Raw genomic sequence first — 23,426 nt, 5'->3', positions numbered from 1 at the left:
TGAACAAGAGTGAGACCTCCCCCCCATCTCTAAAAAACTAGCTGGGTATACCAGCTAGTTGGTAGTCTGAGGTAAAAGAATCTCTTAAACCCTGGGTGGCACCTGTGGCTCAGTAAGGCTCCGGCCCCATATACCGAGGGTGGCAGGTTCAAACCCTGCCCCGGCTGAACTGCAACCAAAAAATAGCCGGGCGTTGTGGTGGGCCCCTGTAGTCCCAGCTGCTTGGGAGGCTGAGGCAGGAGAATTGCTGAAGCCCAAGAGCTAGAGGTTGCTATGAGTCCTGTGACATCATGGCACTCTACTGAAGGCGGTAAAGTAAGACTGTCTCTACAAAAAAAAAAAAAAAAAAGAATCTCTTAAACCCAAGAGTTTGAGGTTGCTGTGAGCTATGATGCCACGGAACTCTACTAAGGGCAACAAAGTGAGACTCTGTCTCAAAAAGAAAAACAAAAAAAAAAAAAAACCGGGCGGCGCCTGTGGCTCAGTGAGTAGGGCGCCGGCCCCGTATACCGAGGGTGGCGGGTTCAAACCCAGCCCCGGCCAAACTGCAACCAAAAAATAGCCGGGCGTTGTGGCGGGCGCCTGTAGTCCCAGCTGCTCGGGAGGCTGAGGCAAGAGAATCGCGTAAGCCCAGGACTTGGAGGTTGCTGTGAGCCGTGTGATGCCACGGCACTCTACCAAGGGCGGTACAGTGAGACTCTGTCTCTACAAAAAAAAAAAAAAAAAAAAAACAACATTGGGACAAAATGGCAAACCAATTGTATTTTTGTTGTTGTTGCTATTTCCAAGCATTTTTTAAGGACAAGATCATAGGGAATTATTTTCCACAGTATACCAGTTCCAAGAAATAGTAATTACATCTTTCTGAAAAAGGAGTTTTTTTAGTCAATGGGTTTTTTGGTAGACATTCTTTAATATTCATGTGGATTATTAATTATTAATCTCTGTGAGGTAGATTTCCCATCTCCAGGAACTAGTGCCTCTCAGAACACAGTTTTGAGAAACACCATTATAAAGCTTTTGGAATCCAGTGATTTTGCTTGCACCTCAGAGTTTATCTCAAAAGCCAAGTGTAGGTTTTGAAGATGGCTGTAGTTACTAAATATGATATAAGACGACGAGGTTGGGCGGCGCCTGTGGCTCAGTCAGTGGGGCACCGGCCCCATATACCGAGGGTGGCGGGTTCAAACCCGGCCCCGGCTGAACTGCAACCAAAAAATATCCGGGCGTTGTGGCGGGCGCCTGTAGTCCCCGCTACTCGGGAGGCTGAGGCAAGAGAATCGCGTAAGCCCAGGAGTTGGAGGTTGCTGTGAGCTGTGTGAGGCCACGGCACTCTACCAAGGGCCATAAAGTGAGACTCTGTCTCTACAAAAAAAAAAAAAAAAGACGACGAGGTTATCTGTTCATTTTTGATAAAAATGCAAGAATGTACCTGTCAAAAAAATATATCCCTGTCTACATTGCAGTTCTGCAAGTCCTTCCCTAGAAGAAGATATATTTTATGTAATGCCCAATCAAATCCACCACGGTGACTGGTAGAATGAGGCAAATTGGCTTAAAAGTTCTAGAAATAGTCTTTCAAAATTACATTCTGTACTGAATGTGATCCACAGAAAAAAATGCTCTTATTATTTAATGATCATACTCCTCAATTTTTAATCCAAGCTTCATTCACTTACATTTTTTATCAAGCTTAACTCCTAATGACTTATAGCTATTTTTGAAAGTCAAATCTATTATTGTGGCAGGCTGTATTTTCCGAAGATGCTTGCAATAATCCCATCCCACATTTTTTTCTTAAGATCTTGAGCCAGATCCTAAAAATATCATGTACTTCTGCCTGGCTCTCTTGGGATACTTGTTCTTAGAAACCAGCTGCCATGCTGTGAGGAAGCTCAAACTAGCCTGTAAAGAGACCCTACTGTTGGCTGGGTGCGGTGGCTCACACCTGTAATCCCAACACTCTGGAAGGCCAAGGTGGGTGGATTGCTTGAAATCAAGAGTTTGAGACCGCCTGAGCAAAAGAGAGAACCCATCTCTAAAAATAGCCAGGTACTGTGGCAGGCACCTGTAGTCCCAGCTGCTCAGGAGGCTGAGGCAAGAAGATGGCTCAAGCCCAAGAATTGGAGGTTGCTGTGAACTAGAGCGCCATGACACTCTACCGAGGACAACCAAGGGGGACTCTGTCTCAAAAAAAAAAAGAGAATGAGAGAGACACCCCACTGAGAGACCATGTGTAGGCATGCCGAGTGAACAGTGCACACCAACTACCAGACATATGAATAGAGATGTCTCTATCTGATTTCAACCTTTATCTGTTGAGGCGGCATCCATAGCTCAGTAGGTAGGCCTCCAGCCACATACACGGAAGCTGCCGGGTTTGAACCAGCCCGGACCTGCTAAACAATGACAACTGCAATGAAAAAACAGCCGGGTGTTGTGGTGGGCGCCTGTAGTCCCAGCTACTTGGTAGACTGAGGCAAAAGAATCGGTTAAGCCCAAGAGTTGGGGGTTGCTGTGAGCTGTGATGCCACAGTACTCTACCGAGGGCGACATAATGAGACTTTGTCTCAAAAAAACAAAAACAAAAACAAAAAACCTTGAGCTGTTGAATCACCCCAGCCTTCTTCCCAGCTGAGGACCCAGCTATCACATCACAGGGCAGAAATGAGCTCTCTTTTCTCTGAGAATTCCTAACCCACAAAAATTTGTAAGCAAGTTGATTATTCTATGCCTCTAAACCAGCAGTTCTCAACCTGTGGGTCTCAACCCCTTTTTAACAATGAAAATACATTGCGGCATTAGGAAGATTGAGTACCACTGCTCTAAACTTTGGGGTGGTTTTTTAAAGCAGCAATAATAACAAAACCACCACCAAAGGATAAAACTTGTTCCTGCTGAGGAAATTCAAATGAATGTCCCCCAAAAGTTTTATTTTATGAAATTTTTTTTTTTTTTTTTTTGTGGTTTTTGGCCGGGGCTGGGTTTGAACCCGCCACCTCCGGCATATGGGACTGGCGCCCTACTCCTTGAGTCACAGGAACCTTCCAGAACTTTTTTTTTTTTTTTGAGACAGAGGCTTACTCTGTTACCCAGGCTAGAGTGCTGTGGCATCAGCCTGCCTCACAGCAACCTCAAACTCTTGGGTTCAAGGGATCCTCCTGCCTCAGCCTCCTAAGTAGCTGGGGTTACAGGCAACAGCCAAGACACCCAGCTAATTTTATTTATTTTTAGTGGAGACGAGGTTTCGCTTTTGCTCAGACTGATCTCAAACTTTTTTTTTTGTTTGTTTTTTGTAGAGACAGAGTCTCACTTTATGGCCATCAGTAGAGTGCCATGGCATCACACAGTTCACAGCAACCTCCAACTCTTGGGCTTAAGCTATTCTCTTGCCTCAGCTTCCCGAGTAGCTGGGACTACAGGCGCCCGCCACAACGCCCAGCTATTTTTTGTTCAGCTGGGGCCAGGTTTGAACCTGCCACCCTCGGTATATGGGGCCGGAGCCTTACCGACTGAGCCACAGGCGCCGCCCTGATCTCAGACTCTTAAACTCAAGGAATCCTTATGCCTTGGCTTCCCAGAATGCTAGGATTACAGGCATGAGCCACCACACCGAACCTGTTTCATGAATCTTTAGATTTAAGATTTATAATACTGGGCGGCGCCTGTGGCTCAAGGAGTAGGGCGCTGGTCCCATATGCCGGAGGTGGCGGGTTCAAACCCAGCCCGGCCAAAAACCACAAAAAAAAAAAAAAAAAAAAAAAAGATTTACAATACTAGAATCTTAGATCTCTTTGTATTAAAGATTTTTTGATTGGTATGCCAATGACCAGCATTTTAACAGCTGAATTTCCCCAGGAGATACAGGACCTAAATAATAATTGATTTGTTTAATGGTAAATTTCCAGAGATTTCAGAATTCTAAAACTCTCAGGATGTTCAACCCTATGTCTAAAAGCAGAGCTTGTGAAATCAAATGCCTTTGGGGATAAGACAAATCATAAAAATGAGTCAAGTGCAGTTGTGGGGCCCGAAGGAAACTAGAGGATTCCAATAAAATTATTGTTGTGTGACTTCTACACAGAAGTGACCTGGTCTCAGTTCTCTTCTGAAATTATAAAGGAATCCCCACTGGCCTATTGCAATCCCCACCTCCTGCCAGATCTCTTTTTCAAGCTCCAAAAAATACACTCAGAACTCTAGGACATCCCCAGAATCTGTATTCTTTGGATGTTGAAATGTGGATTCAAGTGTTATTCTCAAGTAGAACACACTGAGCCTGATAAATATGCTGGCGCTACAGGGCAGTCTTGATTAGACTCTGCAGCAGAAAATTAGTCTGAGAACTAGAAATGGGTCATTTGCTCCATGGGATGCCATCAAGTTTCCAGAAATAAAATCCCTTTATCAATTCATAAACTTGGCTCAGAACTTCCTCAGAATTCTGGGCTCTGTGACTGAGAGCTCTCCTCCCTCACTGACACTTCTGATATACACATTCATAGCAATCTGCAAATAAACCAGTGATTTCTTGCTTGTTAATTTCAATTAATTGATTATTAATTTAATGGTCATCTTCTTTTCCAGACCAGAAGCCTCCCTGGAGGTAGTCCTCAACTGTTTTGTTTATTGCTGTATCTCTAGCATACATCAAGAACACAGTAACATTTAGCCAATGAATAAACAATGTCCCATTTATTTAGTCACTAAACATATGTTGAACACCTGTGTTTCAGGTGTTGATTCTGGAAGTGGGGACAATGTCATAAGCAATACAGACCCAATTCTATTCTTGTGGCACTTACAATCTAGAGGTGAGAGGGTAATGGAGACTAAGTAAATAAACTCAAATAATTTCTTATAGTTTAATAGTTATGAAGAAAACAAAATGGTATACAGAGGTAGAGAGGAGAGTCAGAGGAAAACAAAGACTGTGACCCTATGAGCTGACTAATGGAAGACAAGAAAACAGATATTTAATTATTATTTATTTATTTGAGACAGAGTCTCACTATGTCCCCCTGGGTAGAGTGCTTTGGCATCACAGCTCACAGCAACCTCCAACTCTTGGGCTTAAGGGATTCTCTTGCCTCAGCCTTCCATGTAGCTGGGACTACAGGCGCCTGCCACAATGCCCGGCTGTTTTTTTTTTTGTTTTTTTTTTTGTAGAGACAGAGTCTCACTGTACCGCCCTCGGGTAGAGTGCCGTGGCATCACACAGCTCACAGCAACCTCCAACTCCTGGGCTTACGCGATTCTCTTGCCTCAGCCTCCCGAGTAGCTGGGACTACAGGCGCCTGCCACAACGCCCGGCTATTTTTTGTTACAGTTTGGCTGGGGCTGGGTTTGAACCCGCCACCCTCGGCATATGGGGCCAGCGCCCTACTCACTGAGCCACAGGCGCTGCCCTGCCCGGCTGTTTTTAGTTGTAGTTATTGTTGTTTGGCAGGCCCAGGCTGGATTCGAACATGCCAGCTCCGGTGTATGTGACTGGTGCCCCAGCCACTTGAGCTACAGGCGCTGAGCAGGAAAACAGATATTTAATTAATTAATTAATTTTATTTATTTATTTATTTATTTTTTTTAATAGAGACAGTCTCACTTTATTGCCCTCGGTAGAGTGCCGTGGCCTCACACAGCTCACAGCAACCTCCAACTCCTGGACTTAAGCGATTCTCTTGCCTCAGCCTCCCGAGTAGCTGGGACTACAGGCGCCTGCCACAACGCCTGGCTATTTTTTGGTTTCAGTTGGGCCAGGGCCGGGTTTGAACCCCTCACCCTCGGAATATGGGGCCGGTGCCTTACCGACTGAGCCACAGGTGCTGCCCCAGATATTTAATTTAAATAAAGGAGGAAGGCAGTGAGATGAATGTTCCAGTAGAAGAACTAGCCAGTGCAAAGGCCCTGAGGCAGAATTCAACTTGGTTTATTTAGGCTATCTGACACATTGAAAAGACAGTGTTGCAGGGGCATAGTAGGAAAAAGGTCACACAATAGGGGGTACAGTTGTCAGGAGAGAGCACAGAAGGCCCCATAGCCAGAAGAGAGACTAGATTCCAGGAAAAGCAGGCATGTAACAATAGTTAAGAAGGCCAGGCAAAGAAGCTTACACCTGTCTGTAATCCTGGTGCTTTGGGGGGCTGAGGTGGGAGGATTTCTTGAGGCTAGGAGTTTGAGAACAGCCTGAGCAAGAGTGAGACTCCCTCTCCATGAAAAATAGAAAAATTAGCTGGAGTGCCGGCATGTACCCTTAGTCCCAGCTACTAGGGAGGTTGAAGCAGGGGGGATGGCTTGAGCACAGGAGTTTGAGGTTGCAGTGAGCTATGATGACACCACTGCACTCCAGCTCAGGCAAGACCCTATCTCAAAAAAAAAAAAAAAAGAATCCAAGGGGCTTGGGGTAGGCCCAAGCCTGTCTTTCATAGACCTAAAATAACATGGAATTACACATACAACAAGAACAGAAACTTGACTAGTTTCAGCTGCAATCTTGCAGGCGCTAACTCTCAGGCTTCCCTACTGAGTAGCTGAACTTTAGGATTCCTGCCCTTTAGGCCGCCTTTCTTGGAGAACAATTGTCAGCAATACAGCACAGCAGGGAGTGGTCCACATCTCACTAGTTCTAGACAAGTCTAGTTCTGCCTTCCTGTGGGGCAGATATCAACACAGCAACACGAATGTTAGGGTATTAGGTTCACTATCATTATCACTATAACAATAAAAACCATCCGGAGAGGAATCCGGCTGCGGTATTGAAAACCAGGCCTTAATAGCAAAACTATTTTGGGTTAGCCAGGCTATGCCAGTTCAAGGGCCCCCACTCTCAACAAACCAAGGAGCCCTGAAGTGCGAGTGTCACTAATTAACTCCCCTCCGGGCTCCTCCCTCCCACAGACTCCGCCCTCCGACTTGCTCTATTTACAGTAGGCGCAGCCCGACCTAGTCTGCTGTTTGCTGCTGCCGCCGCCACCGTCGCTGGCCTCTCAGCTCACATCTCTCTCTCTCGGAGGCAGAGAAAACTCCCGGCTGGCGTGGACGCGAGTTCGTAGGTATGTGCCTAGAGAAAGGCAGGGGTAGAAAGGGGGCTGTGGGGTACAGAGATAACAATGAGAAGGAATGCGTGGGGGCGCGTGGCGAGGGGGGGAGGTTAAAGAGGCTAGCAGGACAAGGGGACAGAAAGCTTTGTAGTAGGATGAGGTGAGAGAGTCATCTGGAGTATTCAAGGAGATTGAAGAGGAGGTTGGGGAGTAGACCCGGAAGCCTGAAAGGGACTCGTGTGCATTTTATGTTAAAAGGTGATTGTGGTAACTTGTAGTTTTTAAGCCAGTAGCATGATCCTTTAAGAGAGACAGCAGAATTAGAGCTTTGGAGGAAAGTTTTGCAAATTTGAGAAACATTTCGTGTAGACTTCTCGTTCCGTAGTAACAACTCTACTACATTACAGCCGATGACTTTGCAATGATAGGTGACCAGCTCGAGCCATTCAGGTTAATAAGTACTGGGGGAAGAGACTCTGGGGCAGTTTCCGTGGTAAATGTAAAACTTCAAAATAATCCATCTAGGGATTTGCAAGTGGAAAAGGAATTTAAACATCTTCTAATGTACAGGGGCCCACACCGATCCACTTGCCTGGATGTGTTCTTTGTTTTGCGCAGGGTTAACTTTTTATTTTTAATAAGAAGACTTTCAGGGCAACGCCTGTGGCTCAGTGAGCAGGTCGCCGGCCCCATATGCCGAGGGTGGCGGGTTCAAACCCGGCCCCGGCCAAACTGCAACCAAAAAAATAGCCGGGCGTTGTGGCGGGCGCCTGTAGTCCCAGCTGCTCGGGAGGCTGAGGCAAGAGAATCGCTTAAGCCCAGGAGTTGGAGGTTGCTGTGAGCTGTGACTCTACGGCACTCTACCAAGGGCAACAAAGTAAGGCTCTGTTTCTAAAAAAAATAATAAATAAAATAATAAGACGACTTTCAGAAAGGGGATCCTTTCTTTTTTTTTTGTAGAGACAGAGTCTCACTTTACCACCCTCGGTAGAGTGCCGTGGCCTCACACAGCTCACAGCAACCTCCAACTCCTGGGCTTAGGCGATTCTCTTGCCTCAGCTTCCCGAGTAGCTGGGACTACAGGCGCCCGCCACAACGCCCGGCTATTTTTTGGTTGCAGTTTGGCCAGGGCCGGGTTTGAACCCGCCACCCTCGGTATATGGGGCCGGCGCCCTACCGACTGAGCCACAGGCGCCGCCCAAGGGGATCCTTTCTACTGGTGCAATTCTCACCACTCTCTCTGCCATCTTCACCTCCCACACCAGCCAGCTTCCCTGACTTGTGTTACCTGACTGGGCCCTGGAGGCATTTGGGTTTGTGGTCTCTGGTTAACTCAGAAACCTCTTTCTACCAGGGAGCTAGGGAAATGACTCCCACAATATGTCAATAAGACAATTAGCTGTCTGTGAGCAGTCGGATAATAATAATAATATTGTGGTGGTGAGTGACTTAAGGGTTCGATGGGAGGCTCTGAGGAGAATTTGTTCAGATTGCCTGAAACAAAAAAATATACAATTTTATTATTTATTTATTTATTTATTTACCGCCCTCGGTAGAGTGCCGTGGAGTCACAGGACTCACAGCAACCTCCAACTCTTGGGCTTATGTGATTCTCTTGCCTCAGCCTCCCGAGCAGCTGGGACTACAGGCGCCCGCCACAACACCCGGCTAGTTTTTTGTTGCAGTTTGGCCGGGGCTGGGTTTGAACCCACCACCCTCAGTATATGGGGCCAGCGCCCTACTCACTGAGCCATAGGCGCCGCCCAAAAAATATATACAATTTTAAATTGATGCTATGATATTTCTTTCCCAACACAGTTTTCTTTCTTTCCTTTTTTTTTTTTTTAATTTTTATTTAGGCAGAGTCTCACTGTGTCACCCTCAGTAGATTGCCGTGAAGTCCTAGCTAACGCAACCTCAAACTCTGTAATTAAGTGATTCTCTAGCCTCAGCCTCTCCAGTAGCTGGGACTGCAGGGTGCCCACCACAGTGTCTGGCTATTTTGTTTATTTGTTTGTTTAGCAGGCCCAGGTTCGAACCCTCCAGCCCTGGAGCATGTGGCCAGCGCCCTAACCACTGAGCTATAGACACCCCCCAACACAGTTTGTTTGTTTGTTTGTTTATTTATTTTTGCAGTTTTTGGCTGGGGCCAGGATTGAACCTGCCACCCCTGATATATGTGGCTGGTGCCGCCCCCAACACAGTTTAACAGAAAACTATTTCTCCAGTCCCAATGATTTTGTGAGGTAGATGTTACAAGTACAACTATTCTCACTGTAAAGACAGAAACGAGGCAACAACAACCTCCAGCTCTTGGGCTTAGGCAATTTTCTTGTTTCAGCCTCTCGAGTAGCTGGGACTACAGGCATCCACCACAATGCCCACCTATTTTTTATTGCAGTTTGGCCAGGGCTGGGTTTGAACCTGCCACCCCTATTATATGGGGCCGGCACCCTACTTACTGAGCCACAGGCGCCGCCCTATAAAGTCATTCTTATAAGCAAACTCAGCTTCACAAATCATGTAAGCAACTAAGTTTGGGTCCTATCATTTATTTTTAGTTTTTTTAAATACATATATATATATATATATATATTTTTTGTTGTTGTTGTTGTAGAGACGGAGTCTCACTTTATGGCCCTCGGTAGAGTGCCGTGGCCTCACACAGCTCACAGCAACCTCCAACTCCCGGGCTTAAGCGATTCTCTTGCCTCAGCCTCCTGAGTAGCTGGGACTACAAGCGCCCGCCACAACGCCCAGCCATTTTTTGGTTGCAGTTTGGCCGGGGCCAGGTTTGAACCTGCCACCCTCGGTACATGGGGCTGGCGCCTTACCGACTGAGCCACAGGCACCGCCCCATTTATTTTTAGTTTTTAAATTTTTTTTTAGAGACAGGATCTTGCTCTGTCATCATAGCTCACTGCAACCTCAAAGGGTTGGGCTCAAGCAATCCTGTCACCCCAATTTTTCATAGAGATAGGGTTTCATTATATTGTCCAGGCACCTGTCCTTAAGTGATCCTCCTCCCTCAGCCTCCTAAAGTGCTGGGACGGCAGGTGTGAGCCACCCTTCTCAGCCTGTCCCACAGTTTAATAATGATGATTCCATGGAGCAGTTTGGTTCCCTAGGAATCCTAGCATAGACATGGGTATTGGGAAACAGCCTCAACACAGGGCTAGATTCAAAAGTGTACTCGATGGGTGGCGCCTGTGGCTCAGTCGGTAAGGCGCCGGCCCCATATACCGAGGGTGGCGGGTTCAAAACCCGGCCCCGGCCGAACTGCAAACCGAAAAATAGCTGGGCGTTGTGGTGGGCGCCTGTAGTCCCAGCTACTCGGGAGGCTGAGGCAAGAGAATCACTTCAGCCCAGGAGTTGGAGGTTGCTGTGAGCTGTGTGAGGCCACGGCACTCTACCCAGGGCGATAAAGTGAGACTCTGTCTCTACAAAAAAAACAAAACAAAAGTGTACTTGATTTCTCCTTTGGAACCTGAAGGAAAATGTTCCTTCTTTCCCTGATTTTTCTGCTGTGAGAGGACAGCAGGGACATGTGGGTGAGAGGAGAAAATTGTCTGGAAAGGATAAACTGGGTGTAGAATCCATAGTCCCCCAAGCTGCTGAAAGTAGGGTTGACCTGAGCCATACTCAACCTCTTTCCCTCCTTTTGTTCATTTTTCATTCTGTCCTATTTACTACTGTTCTAATTTGATATTCACCATACTTTTCCCAGGGTAACTCCACTCTTTTCTTGAGATTCCAGAAAACATCCCTAAGCTTGCTTTGGTTTCAGCCTCTGGTAACAAGGTTTCTGTGCCAAAGGAATGGTGTAGATTTGGGGCTAGAGTGTTCCTGGCTATCCAAAGCAAATTTGCATTTCAAGGCTCACATATGAGAGGCAAACTGACTTTAGCAATGTAATTTTGTATCTTTAATGAGCATTTTTCATTCTCACAAAAAAGGCTATTGTTAAACTTTCGCTTTAATATTCTGTCTCTCTCTTTCCTCCTTTTCTTTCTCCTATCCTCCCCAACTATTTTACTATTTCTTCCTGAACTATATGAGAATAGGTGGCAATTACCATGCTCCTTCAATGTATATTTCCTAAGAACATGTATGTAACTACAATATAGTTAATAAATTCCCAAATTCCATATTGATTTATTGTTTTTAATCTAACCTACAGTCTATATTCCAATTATGTCAGCTGTCCAAATAATTTTCTCCCACCAAAATAGGATTGAATCCTGTCTCTTTTGTCGCCTTTGTTTATTTTTGTTTTTGTTTTTTTTGCAGAGATGGGGTCTTGCTATGTTGCCCAACCTGGTCTCACAGTCCTGGCCTCAAGCAGTCCTCCCAGCTCAGCCTCCCAAAGTGCTGGGATTACAGCATGAGCTGCCACTCTTAATCTAGAATAGTCTTTCTTTGTCTTTCATGGCATTGACATTTTTTTAAAGAATGTAGACCAGGCTGGGTGCCTATAGCACAGTGGTTACAGTGCCAGCCACATACACCAATGGTGGCAGGTTCGAACCCAGCCCGGGCAGCTAAACAACAATGACAACTGCAACAAAAAAAATAGCTGGGTGTTGTCATGGGTGCTACTTGGGAGGCTGAGGCAAGAGAAGTGCTTAAGCCCAAGAGTTTGAGGTTGCTGTGAGCTGTGACGTCACGGCAGTCTACCAAGGGCAACATAGTGAGACTGTCTCAAAAAAAAAAAGAATGTAGACCAGTTATTTATTTATTTTTTTTTTTAATTTGGCCGGGGCTGGGTTTGAACCCGCCACCTCCGGCATATGGGACCGGCGCCCTACCCGCTGAGCCACAGGTGCCGCCCTAGACCAGTTATTTTATGTTTTTGAACTGATTTATCTCATGTGTATCCTCAGCTAGATTATTTCGTAGGTGATTTTGTGTCCTCAGACTATCACTTCTGGAGGCATATGATATCTGTCTGTCTCTATTGGGTGATGCTAATTTTAATTACCTAGTCACCATCTATTTTTTTCACTGTATATTTACTACTTGTTCCTTTGTAACCAATAAACAATCTGTGGAAAGACAATGAGACCATGCAAATATCCTGTTACTCCTCAAACTTTTTCTCCTAGATTTAGCATCCATTTTTGTTCAGACTGATCTTTTTACCATGAATGGTTCTAAAATGGTAATTTTCTTTTTTTTTTTTTTTTTTTCGTAGAGACAGAGTCTCACTTTATGGCCCTCTGTAGAGTGCCGTGGCCTCACACAGCTCACAGCAACCTCCAACTCCTGGGCTTAAGCGATTCTCTTGCCTCAGCCTCCCGAGCAGCTGGGACTACAGGCGCCCGCCACAACGCCCGGCTATTTTTTGGTTGCAGTTTGGCCGGGGCCGGGTTTGAACCCACCACCCTCGGTATATGGGGCCGGCACCTTACCGACTGAGCCACAGGCGCTGCCCTAAAATGGTAATTTTCTAATTATACCACCACTGCATCTACATTTACCAAATGGCATTTCGTTACTGGGTGTGGTGGTGCACATCTGTAGTCCCAGCTACTTAATAGGCTCAGGTGAGAAGATCACTTGAGCCAAGAAGTTTGAGACTAGCCTGGGCAACATAGCAAGACCCTACTTCTTTGAAAAAAAAAAAATGACATTCTGTTGTAAGGAAGAGTCTTCCCTTCTCTACCATTTGTTTTTGTCAAGGTTTGTTGATATAATTCATATACCCTACTGTTCCCCCTTTCAATGTATATGTTCAGTATAGTCAGAGTTACATAGCCAACACTACTATCAATTTTAGAACATTTATCACTCCACCCTCCAACCCCCTGCCCTTAGGAGTCATCTTCCATGTCTCCAGCTGTAGGGAATCACTGATCTACTTTTTCTCTAGGCTTGCCTGTTCTGCAGGTTTCATTTCAATAGGGTCGGATTGTATGTGACCTTTAGTTACTGGCTTTATTTACTTGGCATAATGTTTTCATTGTTCATCTATGGTGTAGCGTGTATCAGTGTTTTATTATCTTTTATTGAATTATTATTATCTGTATGGACATAGGAATTCCTATTTTTATTCAGTGGGTTATAATCATTATTGTACTTATTTATTTTAATGCTCAACTTGCCCATATTTGGCTCTTTCAAACTGGTTTTTGTTTCCTTTTAACGTGTCCCCATCACTTTTTTTTTTTTTTTTGAAAGTCTCATTTTGTCACCCTCGGTGAAAGAAAAAAAAAGAAAGGTAGCATACTATAGATATTCTTTTGCATTTTTTTATCTTAATAATATATCCTGGAAGTCATGCTGAATCAGTTCATAGAACATTTCCTTTTTTGTTAACATAGGTGCATAGTACTCTTTTTTCTTCCTTTTTTTTTTTTTTGAAACAGTCTTACTGTTTTGCCCTCTGTAGAGTGCTGTAAAGTCACAGCTCACAGAAACCTCCAACTCTTGGGCTTAAGTGATCTTCTTGCCTCAGCCTCTCAAGTAGTTGGGAATAAAGGCACCTGCCATGACGTCCGGCTATTTTTTTTTTTTTTTTTTTTTTTTAGAGCTGGGGTCTTGCTGTTGCTCAGGCTGGTCTTGAATTCCTGAGCTCAGGCAATCCACCTGCCTTGAACTCCCAGTCTGCTAAGATTATAGGTGTGAGTCACCAAGCCTGGCCAGGACAATGACTTTTTATGATTCAAACTAAGCACCTTTTCTGTCTTTTGTCATTATCAATTCATGTCTTTTGCCCATTTTTCTATAAGATGTTTGGTCTTCTCTATTTTTTAATTTCTTTATATATTCAGAATATTATACTTTTATTTATTATTTTTCTGTGTGAGCAACCATGGCTTTTATTCCACCCTGGTGAGGGTGAGCTGAATTCAAGAAGGAAGTCAGCACATGGGTCAAGATGAAGGGGGATTTTAAAGGTTAGGAAGGTGGGGGTTGGGACATTCCTTTCCCTGGGTTGGATATCTGTTGGAAGGGTAGGGGTTGGCCTGTTTACCTTTCCCAGCTGGGATAGGATATTATACTTTTTTTGTAGTATGTCACAAAAATTCTCTCCCAGGTTGTCATTTGTATATTAATTTTGCTTAAGGCATTTTTTTTTTGTACAATTAAAAATTTAAAAAATTTTATAGTCAAGTGTATTGTTTTCTTTTTTCTTTCTTTTTTTTTTTTTTTTTTAGGCAGAGCCTCAAGCTGTCACCCTGGGTAGGGTACCGTGACATCACAGCTCACAGCAACCTCCAACACATACACCTGACACCATACACCTGGGTTCAAGCAATTCTCCTGCCTCTGCCTCCCAAGTAGCTGGGACTACAGGTGCCCACCACAACGCCCGGCTATTTTTTGGTTGCAGCTGTCATTGTTTGGCGGTCCTGGGCTGGATTCAAACCCGCCAGCTCAGGTGTATGTGTCTGGAGCCTTAGCCGCTTGAGCCCCAGGCGCCAAGCCGTGTATTGTTTTCTTAATTGCATCTGAATTTTGAATCATAATTCAAAATCCTTTTCTTATATCCATACATGGAGAAATTCATTGCATTTTCTTTTTTAACATAGTTTCACACTTAGACAGATACCCGATCTGTTTAAAGTTTGTGTATAGTGTGAAGAAAGGATCTTATTTATTTATTTATTTATTTATTTTGAGACAGTCTCACTATGTCACCCTCAGTAGAGTACCGTTGCACACCAGCTCACAGCAACCTCAAACTCTTGGGCTTAAGTGATTCTTTTGCTATTCAGTTGTATTGAGATCTTAAAAGTTCGTATTGGCATGTGAGGTAGCTCACACCTGTAGTCCTAGCACTCTGGGAGGTGGCAGCAGGAGAATCCCTTGAGGGCAGGAATTCCCTTGACGTCAGGAGTTTGAGTCCAGCCTGAAGAAAGCAAGACCATGTTTCTACCAAAAATAGAAACAATAGTGGGGCCTGGTGGCACCATCCTGTAGTCCTAGCTACTCAGGAGGCTGAGGCAGAGGTTCTCTTGAGCCCAGGAGTTTGAGGTTGCTGTGAGCTAGGCTGAGGACAGGGCACTCTAGCCCAGATAATGGAGAGAGACTCTGTCTCAAAAGAAAGTCCTCTCCCCTTTCCCCCCACAGTGATTGGAGAAATCACCTCTATCACTCTATCATATGTTTCTGTATGTACTTTTTCTTTCTTTTTATTATTTTTTATTATTAAATCATAGATGTGTACATTAATGTGATCATGGGGGACCATACATTGGTTTTATAGACCGTTTGACACATTTTCATCACAGTGGTCAACATAGCCTTCCTGGCATTTTCCTAGTTATTGTGTTAAGACATTTATATTCCACATTTACTAAGTTTCACATGTACCCTTGTAAGATGCACCACAAGTCTTACCAATCACCCTCCCTCCATCCATCTTCCCCCCTCCCTCCCTCTCCCCCTTCCCCCTATTCTTAGGTTATAACTGGGTTATAGCTTTCATGTGAAAGCCATAAATTAGTTTCATAGTAGGGCTGAGTACATTGGATACTTTTTCTTCCATTCTTGAGATACTTTACTAAGTAGAATATATTCCAGCTCCATCCATGTAAACATGAAAGAGGTAAAGTCTCCATCGTTCTTTAAGGCTGCATAATATTCCATGGTGTACATATACCACAATTTATTAATCAAAAATATGGAACGCTTCACGAATTTGCGTGTCATCCTTGCGCAGGAGCCATGCTAATCTTCTCTGTATAGTTCCAATTTTAGTGTATGTGCTGCCAAAGCGAGCACTGTATGTACTTTTTCCCCTCAGTCCATGCATCTGCTAGTACCACCTTGTTTTAAGTATAGAGGCTTTGTTGTATGTTTCAATCACGTGATAGGACTAGTCCTCTTCTTCCCTCCTAGTTAATTTTCCTTTTCATACTTTCTAGCTATTGTGTGTTCATTTCCCTATGTGAACTTTAATATAGTATCAACCTTTTTAGCTCCAAAAAACACAAAGCTTATTTGTATTTTTAATGATATCATATTAAATTTATAAGTTAACTTAGGGAGAACTCACATTTTGATGATTAGATGTTCTAAGAGCAAAGGATATTGTCTCTTGGACTAACGTCTTCTTTTGTTAAACAAATATGTTGAGGTAAATATATTTACTTCACACCTGTAATGCTAGCACTCTGCAAGGCTGAGGGGGGTGGATTGCCTGAGTTCAAGAATTCTAGACTAGCCTGAGCAAGAGCCAGACCCTGTCTCTAGAAATAGCCAGGCTTTCTGGTCGTGCCCATAGGCCCAGCTACTTGGGAAGCTGGCAAGAGGATCATTTGAGCCTAAGAGTTTGAAGTTGCCACAGCACTCTACCAAGGGTGACAAAGTGAGACTCTGTCTCAATAAAAATAAATAAATATATTCAAAAACTGAACTACAGATTTATTCCATAAAAGAGTTGTTTTATTTTTTTTAAATCTGGGCCAGGTGATGTGGCTCATGCCTGCAATCCTAGCACTCTTGAGAGGCCGAGGTAGGTGCATTGCCTGAACTCACAAGTTCCAGACCAGCCTGGGCCAGAGCAAGACCTAGTCTCTAAAAATAGCCAGGCGTTGTGGCAGGTGCCTGTAGTCCCAGCTACTTGGGAGGCTGAGGCAAGAGAATCACTTAAGCCCAAGTGTTTGAGATTGCTGTGAACTTTTGACGCCATTGGCACTCAACGGTGGGTGGGTGGGGGTGGGTGGGGTGGCATGCAAAGTGAGACTCTAAATCAAAAAAAAAAAAGCAAATCTGTAACTGGTGGCTGTGGGTCACTCTGGGAGGCCAAGGTAGGAGGATCCCTAGAGCTCAGGAGTTCCAGACAAGCCTGATTAAGAGCAAAAACCTGTCTCTACTAAAAATAGAAAAATTATCTGGGTGGTGGCTGGTGCCTGTAGTGCTAGCTACTTGAGAGGCAGAGGGCAGCAGGATCACTTGAGCCCAGGAGCTTGAGGTTCCTGTGAATTAGGCTGATTCCATTGCACTCTAGTCTGGGGCAACAAGAGTGGGACTCTCTCAAAAAAAAAAAAAAATCTGTCTTTCTAATAAAGGAAAGCAGCAACTTAATAACATAATTATCTTTAATTGTGTTCAGGAATTACAAATATCTTGGTCTGCAGCATTCAACTTTGCTAGATATCACTCCCTTAAGTGTGTTCTAGGTAAATATGAAGGGCAGTTGTTTCTAGGTGTAAAAACAACGTGGTCACCACGTGGTGGTCCTGCCCCAGGACTTCCTCAACCCTGCAGTGCATAGTTCCTGGTCATTTGCTGATGTCCTCTGGACCCAGGGAATGTGGACGGCAGAGACCCAGAGTGGGACTGAGCATCTACAGGAACAGAAAAAGAGATCTGATAGTCATCAGTGCCTCAGTAAGATAATATCGTCTGGCCCTTCAGGGCGCCGGGAACTTGGTTCAGGAGGCTCCAGCACCGGCTCCCTTAGAGCCCTCTACAGCCAGGTCAGCTGTCTGGCTGCATTAAGCAGCGGCTGGAGCCACTTCCATGCCTTTATCTTGGGCTTCCTTAACACTGAGTGATGGAGTTGTGATTTTTCAGTTTCCAGGAGGAGGCAGGCCTGCTGTCCTTCCTGTACTTGCCCATAGGATTCTTCTCGCTGGCCTGGGGTGGCTGTCCCTCCCTGTCCATAGAGCTGCTGCTCCTGCTGCAGACGTCAGTGTTCACCGTCCACCTGGACCTCCTCTTTGAGCACCACCACCACCTGCCCCTGGGCCTGCCTCAGGTCCCTGCCCCTTCAGGCCCACCTCCAGTCTTTGCCAGCTATGCTGTGCTGAGTGAGGAGTAGAGTGGGTGCTGGGCCAGAGCCTTTGGTGGCTTCCAGGGAGACTGCTCCAGACCCCTCAACACCCCCCGCCACCAAGATCTCCCACACCAGGTAGCTGGTGGAGGCAGATGACCCAGACCTTGCAGGTCCAAGCCTCTGGGGGCACAGAGGGCTTCCCTCTTCCTGGGTGGGGACTCTGACGTTATGGGACTGCAGTACACAGGAGAGACCCCTGCCAATATTTAAAATAAACTTTCCTTCTTCCCACCCATGCCCATCTGTAAGGTGAAATCTGGAATGGCCTTCTATGCAATCCCTTTCCTTTTTCCCACCTATATAAAGAACGTCTCCCTTCCTATCTACAACACGGAAGTCTAGCCCTCCTCTTTCTTCATGCTTAAGTGAACTGTCCAGTAGGTGCCTTGGCCTCCTGAGCGTACAAGGGCCTCTAGGCTCCTTCCTACTTGCCCATAGGATTCTTCTCCCTGGCCTGGGGTGGCTGTCCCTCCCTGTCCATAGAGCTGCTGCTCCTGCTGCAGCCAACAGCTTCCCTACACCACCCCTATCCCAGTTGCCTGTATTAGTGATGTGCTGATGCCTCTCGGTGCTAAAACCTGACATCCCTGGGGCATGGGCCTGTGGTGATGCTCTGCCTCTTCTGTCCAAATAAAGTGTGGGAGTTGAAAGAAAAAACTGTGGGTGGCGCCTGTGGTTCAGTGGGCAGGGCGCTGGCCCTATATACTGAGGGTGGCAGGTTCAAACTCGGCCCTGGCCAAACTGCAACAAAAAATAGCCAGGTATTGTGGCGGGCACCTGTAGTCTCAGCTACTCAGGAGGCTGAGGCAAAAGAATCACCTAAGTCCAGGAGTTGGAGGTTGCTCCGAGCTGTGATGCCACTGCATCCTGCCTAGGGTGACAGAGTAAGACTCTGTCTCAAAAAAAAAGAAAAGAAAGAAAACACTAGTCACGATAAGGCCTTATTTTGTTTTCTTAAAGGAGTCTTGGATCTTGTTGAGAATCTGAAAGGTATGGATTTTCTTTCCCTCAAAGTATAAAAGCTTAGAATGTTTTTTTATAGGCAAGAGGAGGGGCAGAAACTCTCTGAAGCCAACACTTAGATACGAGCTTTGAACCCCTGCACCATGGGTTGTATAGTACAGGATTACAAACCTAGAGGTGGGTAGGCGATACCTGGGTTTGGGCATTTTACACCCTCACATAATACTTATTATTCATACTTCTCTATCCTTCTGAAGGATTTATAACTTAATTTGGTTCTAAGTAAATTTCATTTTGGCTTCAAGTTCTCACCAAGAGGACATTCAGATTTTCACTACGAGAATCACACAGCTGTCCCTGTAAAAGTAGTAGAAAAAAGAATAAGCCTGGACGTGGCTCATGTCTGTAAGCCCAGCACTTTTGGAGGCTGAGGCAGGGGGATTGCTTGAGCCCAGGAGTTCGAGAGTAGGCTGGGTAATATAGCAAGACCCCATCTCTACCAGAAAAAAAAAAATTGGCTGGATACGGTAGTGCATGCCTGTAGTCCCAGCTACTTAGGAGGCTGAGGCAGGAGGATCACTGGAGCCCAGGAGTGTGAGGTTGCAGTGAGCTAGGATGCATTCAATAGCATTCAACAAGCGATAGAGACCTTATGAATGAATAAATGAATGAATGGGGGAGAGGATGAGAGAGAAAATAAGTATGTACCTTCTTCTTCCATTGATAGTCAATCTGTCCATTAATTCCATGTTAATAATCTACACTTTAGATTCTTAAGAATTTATATGTTGTGAATAAAGTAGCTAATGCCATACCCATACATACTCTGAGCATTAAGGAAGAGGAAGCTATGTTTTGGGATGCTCCATGTCTAGTGCTTAATGTCCTTCACGTTGGGAAATCTCTCTCTAGAGTTGACAATTTTAACAAACAAAGGCAAGCAGGCAGAAGACTGCTAAAGCCACTGGTATCTTTCAGATTCTGACAAATACACAATCCAAATGCTACTCTAAGGGGTAACAGAAGGATGCCCCAGAATTCTAGGGAACAATGAGTCTTTGCAGGCTAACCTGGACACATTCCCACTTGATATCACATTTTAAGGACTTGCACAAGATGCCTGCTGGGGAGATGAGGCTGGAGAGGGTGATATGTGTGGACAGATCATAAAAGACCTTTCTTACCATACAAAGGCTGTTAGAGAATGAAATTCGAGAGAGTAGAGGCCTTCTGAGGCAAGATAACTATTTGGGAGGCTGTATTAGAGCAACAATGAAAACCTTAAAAGGCAGTGGCAGGGATAAGATAGGGCTAAAGGGATTTGGGGGTTGAAGTAGGCAGAGGACCCTCCAAAGATGACCATATACACTCAACAAGGATGTGGGAGTGCTGGACCTTAGAGATCACTCCCTGTGAATCCCTTTCTCCCTAGCCAAATGATCTCCCTCAAAGTCATTTTTCCGTCTTCTCCCTGACTGCAACAGAAATAAAATGTTCTTTGGTCCTAAGTGTTACCAGCGTGAAGACACAAAGAGGACAGGTAGTAGACAGTAAGAAACAAAGCATGTACTGATGTTAGGAGGCTAGCATATTCACGGTGCTTAGTGATTTCTGAACTATCAGTGGCTTAACCCAAGTCCCTGTTGGCCCAAGGCTGGGGTAGACTTCTGTTAACACTGCATTCATGTAGTGCTTCTACTTTCAGAATATGTTCTATTTTCGTTCTTCTTTATACTCAACCAAGAATAACTTTCTAATTCCTTCCACTGGGTCAACTGATAGTTTTCTTTGGACTATATTGAAAATGTTTTCCAAAGTTTTACCATGGCCTGAGTTTCCAAAATCCACTTTGGGCTCCATTGTGCAATGGATAGCGCATTGGACTTCTAGAGGCTAGAGACATTCAAAGTCACTACTACTTCTGTAGATTTGACCAAGTTTGTTTAGTGAGGTATACAAACAGTAATGTGAATAACACTTTATTAAATTTTTAATATAAAAATATTAAGTTTTTGAACCTGAATTTTCACTTATGTATACATCTGGATAACCACCATCTAGATACACGTATAGAAAGTTTTCTGTACCCTAGGTGGTTCTCTTGTGTACTATTCAGTCTATTCTCTGAAGTGTTAATCACAATTCTGACTTCTGTAAACATCTTTTAGTTGTACTTATTCTTAAACTTTTTCGCCCTCGATAGAGTCCCGTGATATCACAGCTCATAGCAACCTCCAACTCCTGGGCTTAGGCGATTCTCTTGCCTCAGCCTCCCGAGTAGCTGGGACTACAGGCGCCTGCCACAGTGCGGCTATTTTTTTGTTGTTGCAGTTTGGCCAGGCCGGGTTCAAACCCATCACCCTCCATATATGGGGCGGGCACCCTACCCACTGAGCCACAGTCACCTCCCTTAATTTGTTATTGTTATTGTGATTTTAATTTGCATTTCCCTGATGAATCATAAAGCCCTGTTTAGCCTTATCTCACCTTTGTTGTCCATTTCTATATCTTCCTTTTCCAAATTTCTATTCTTTTGCTCAATTTTTTTATTGAACTGGTTGTATTTTTCTTGATTATTTTTAGAAAAAAATTTTTTAATGATGGTTCTGAATCCTTTGTCAGATATATGTACTACAAATATTTTCTAGTTCATGATTTACAAATGTTTATTTGTAAGAAATGTCATTTCATATTTCTAACCTAAAGGTTATAAAGAAGATTAGAGAAAAATTCTGAGGCATATTTCATCATATTCTTATGAATTAAAGAAATGAGTCATATTCTCAGATAATTTTAAAAGGTACTAATTTAGTTCAATTCAACTAGCCACTTAGGAAGCATCTGTTGACATGCCCTAAGGATTCCAAGTATGTAAGATAGTTTCTCCCAAGGAGGCAGGGGCTTCCCCAAGGCTGCTCTCTGGTGTGTAATGTGCTGGAGGGGGAAGGGTGAAGAAACAGCCAATTTGGCCCAGGAGAAGGGTTAGAAGAGAATAAGGCTTGAAGAATTTAGCAGTAGTTTTCCATGGTTGAGTAGGCTGTGGCAGGAAAAGGGAACATGAGAAACAAATGCTTCTGAGGAAGGAAAGGGCCATATGCCAGGGAGCAGCACGGTTTGGGGTGGTCAGAATGTAGGATGGGAAAAGGGAAGAATGATTAACTAACTGAGGATTGGGGGAACCTAGGTAGCACTGTTAGAACTTATTTTCTGGCCAGCCACCTAAGGATTTAAAATTATAGGAGTAATAAGATCAGGTCTGAAAAGATATTAGAATGGGGTTTTAATCTTTTCTGGCATTGAACTTCTTTGGCAGTCTGGTTTAAAGCCCATTAATTCCTCAGAATTTAATTTAATTTAATTAATTAATTTATTTATTTTGAGACAGCATCTTACTTTGTTGTCCTCAGTAGAGTGCTGTGGCATCATAGCTCACAGCAACCTCAAACTCTTGGGCTTAAACTCTTGCCTCAGCCTCCCAAGGAGCTGGGACTACAGGCGCCCATCACAGCACACTATTTTTTGATTGTAGTTTGGCAGGCCTGGGCTGGGTTCGAACCAGCCAGCTCCGGTGTATGTGGCTGGCACCCTAGCTGCTGAGCTACAGGTGCCAAGCCTCAGAATTTAATTTTAAATGTATAAATTAAAACACGTAGGAATTAAAAGGAATCCAATAATGTTGAAATCCAAAAAATTTCTTAATTGTGATATTTGCTTTATCAGCACATTTTTAAAAAATCTAGTAATAAGTCTGATATTACCATAATTTCCAGGTGGTAATGAGTATAAGTGATGTCGTGAGATATATGGATCAACTGTATTTATTTATTTAGAGACAGATATTTATTTATTTATTTAGAGACAGAGTCTCACTCTGTCTTACTGGCTAGAGTACGGTGGTATCACAGGTCACAGCAATCTCAAACTCCTGAGTTCAAGGGATCCTCTTGCCTCAGCCTCCCAAGTAGCTGAGATTACAGGCTCCTGCTACAACACCTGGCTAGTTTTTCTTTTTCTTTTTTTTTTTTTGAGACAGAGTCTTACTACGTCACCCTTGGTAAAGTGCTGTGGCATCACAGCTCATAGCAACCTCAAACTCTTGGGCTTAAGTGATTCTCTTGCCTCAGCCTCCCTAGTAGGTGGGACCATAGGCACGGGCCACAAGGCCCGGCCATTTTTTGGTTGCAGTTGTCATTGTTGTTTAGCAGGGCCGGGCCAGGCTCAAACCTGCCACCTTTGGTGTATGTGGCTGGCGCCATACTCACTGAGCTATGGGCATCAAGCCTAGTTTTTCTATTTTTAGTAGAGACAAGGTCTGCTCTTGCTCACGCTAGTCTCAAACTCCTTATCTCAGGCAATCCACCTGCCTCTGCTTCCCAGAGTATTAGGATTGCAGGCGTGAGCCATCGTGCCCCACGTGAATCAACTTTAATTATGTTATGAGAATATCTGTAATTTCTGTTGGTAACAGTCAGTTACTACTAATATTGTGGTTTGGTGCTTATATTCATAATTAAAGGAAAGGCTAAATTTCAGTTAGATATAAATGAAAATTAAAAATAAACTTTTCTGGCTGGGTTGTTGGCTCATGCCTATAACCCTAGCACTCTGAGAGGCTGAAGGGGGAGATCCCTTGATCT

The 23,426-nt window shown here is 44.4% G+C and overlaps 1 protein-coding gene and 1 non-coding gene across 2 annotated transcripts in view; one reads left to right on the top strand and one right to left on the bottom strand.

Annotated features, from left to right (window-relative positions):
* The first annotated feature begins 6,959 nt into the window (after positions 1-6,959).
* The window catches only part of ATOSA (atos homolog A), a 145,214-nt gene continuing 128,747 nt past the window's right edge, over positions 6,960-23,426 (top strand). The window contains exon 1 of the mRNA XM_053595135.1: positions 6,960-7,049. The gene's annotated coding sequence lies outside the window, so the exon portion shown is untranslated. The remainder of the gene's footprint in view (positions 7,050-23,426) is intronic.
* On the bottom strand, positions 15,661-15,767 carry LOC128589328 (U6 spliceosomal RNA). Its single transcript, XR_008380923.1, has one exon. It is a non-coding gene; the product is annotated as a U6 spliceosomal RNA (small nuclear RNA).

Source organism: Nycticebus coucang, chromosome 6, assembly GCF_027406575.1.
Source record: "Nycticebus coucang isolate mNycCou1 chromosome 6, mNycCou1.pri, whole genome shotgun sequence".
Taxonomy (NCBI): Eukaryota; Metazoa; Chordata; class Mammalia; order Primates; family Lorisidae; genus Nycticebus; species Nycticebus coucang.
Note: the sequence above shows the minus strand (reverse complement) of the source record. Positions and strands in the feature narration are given on the sequence as shown.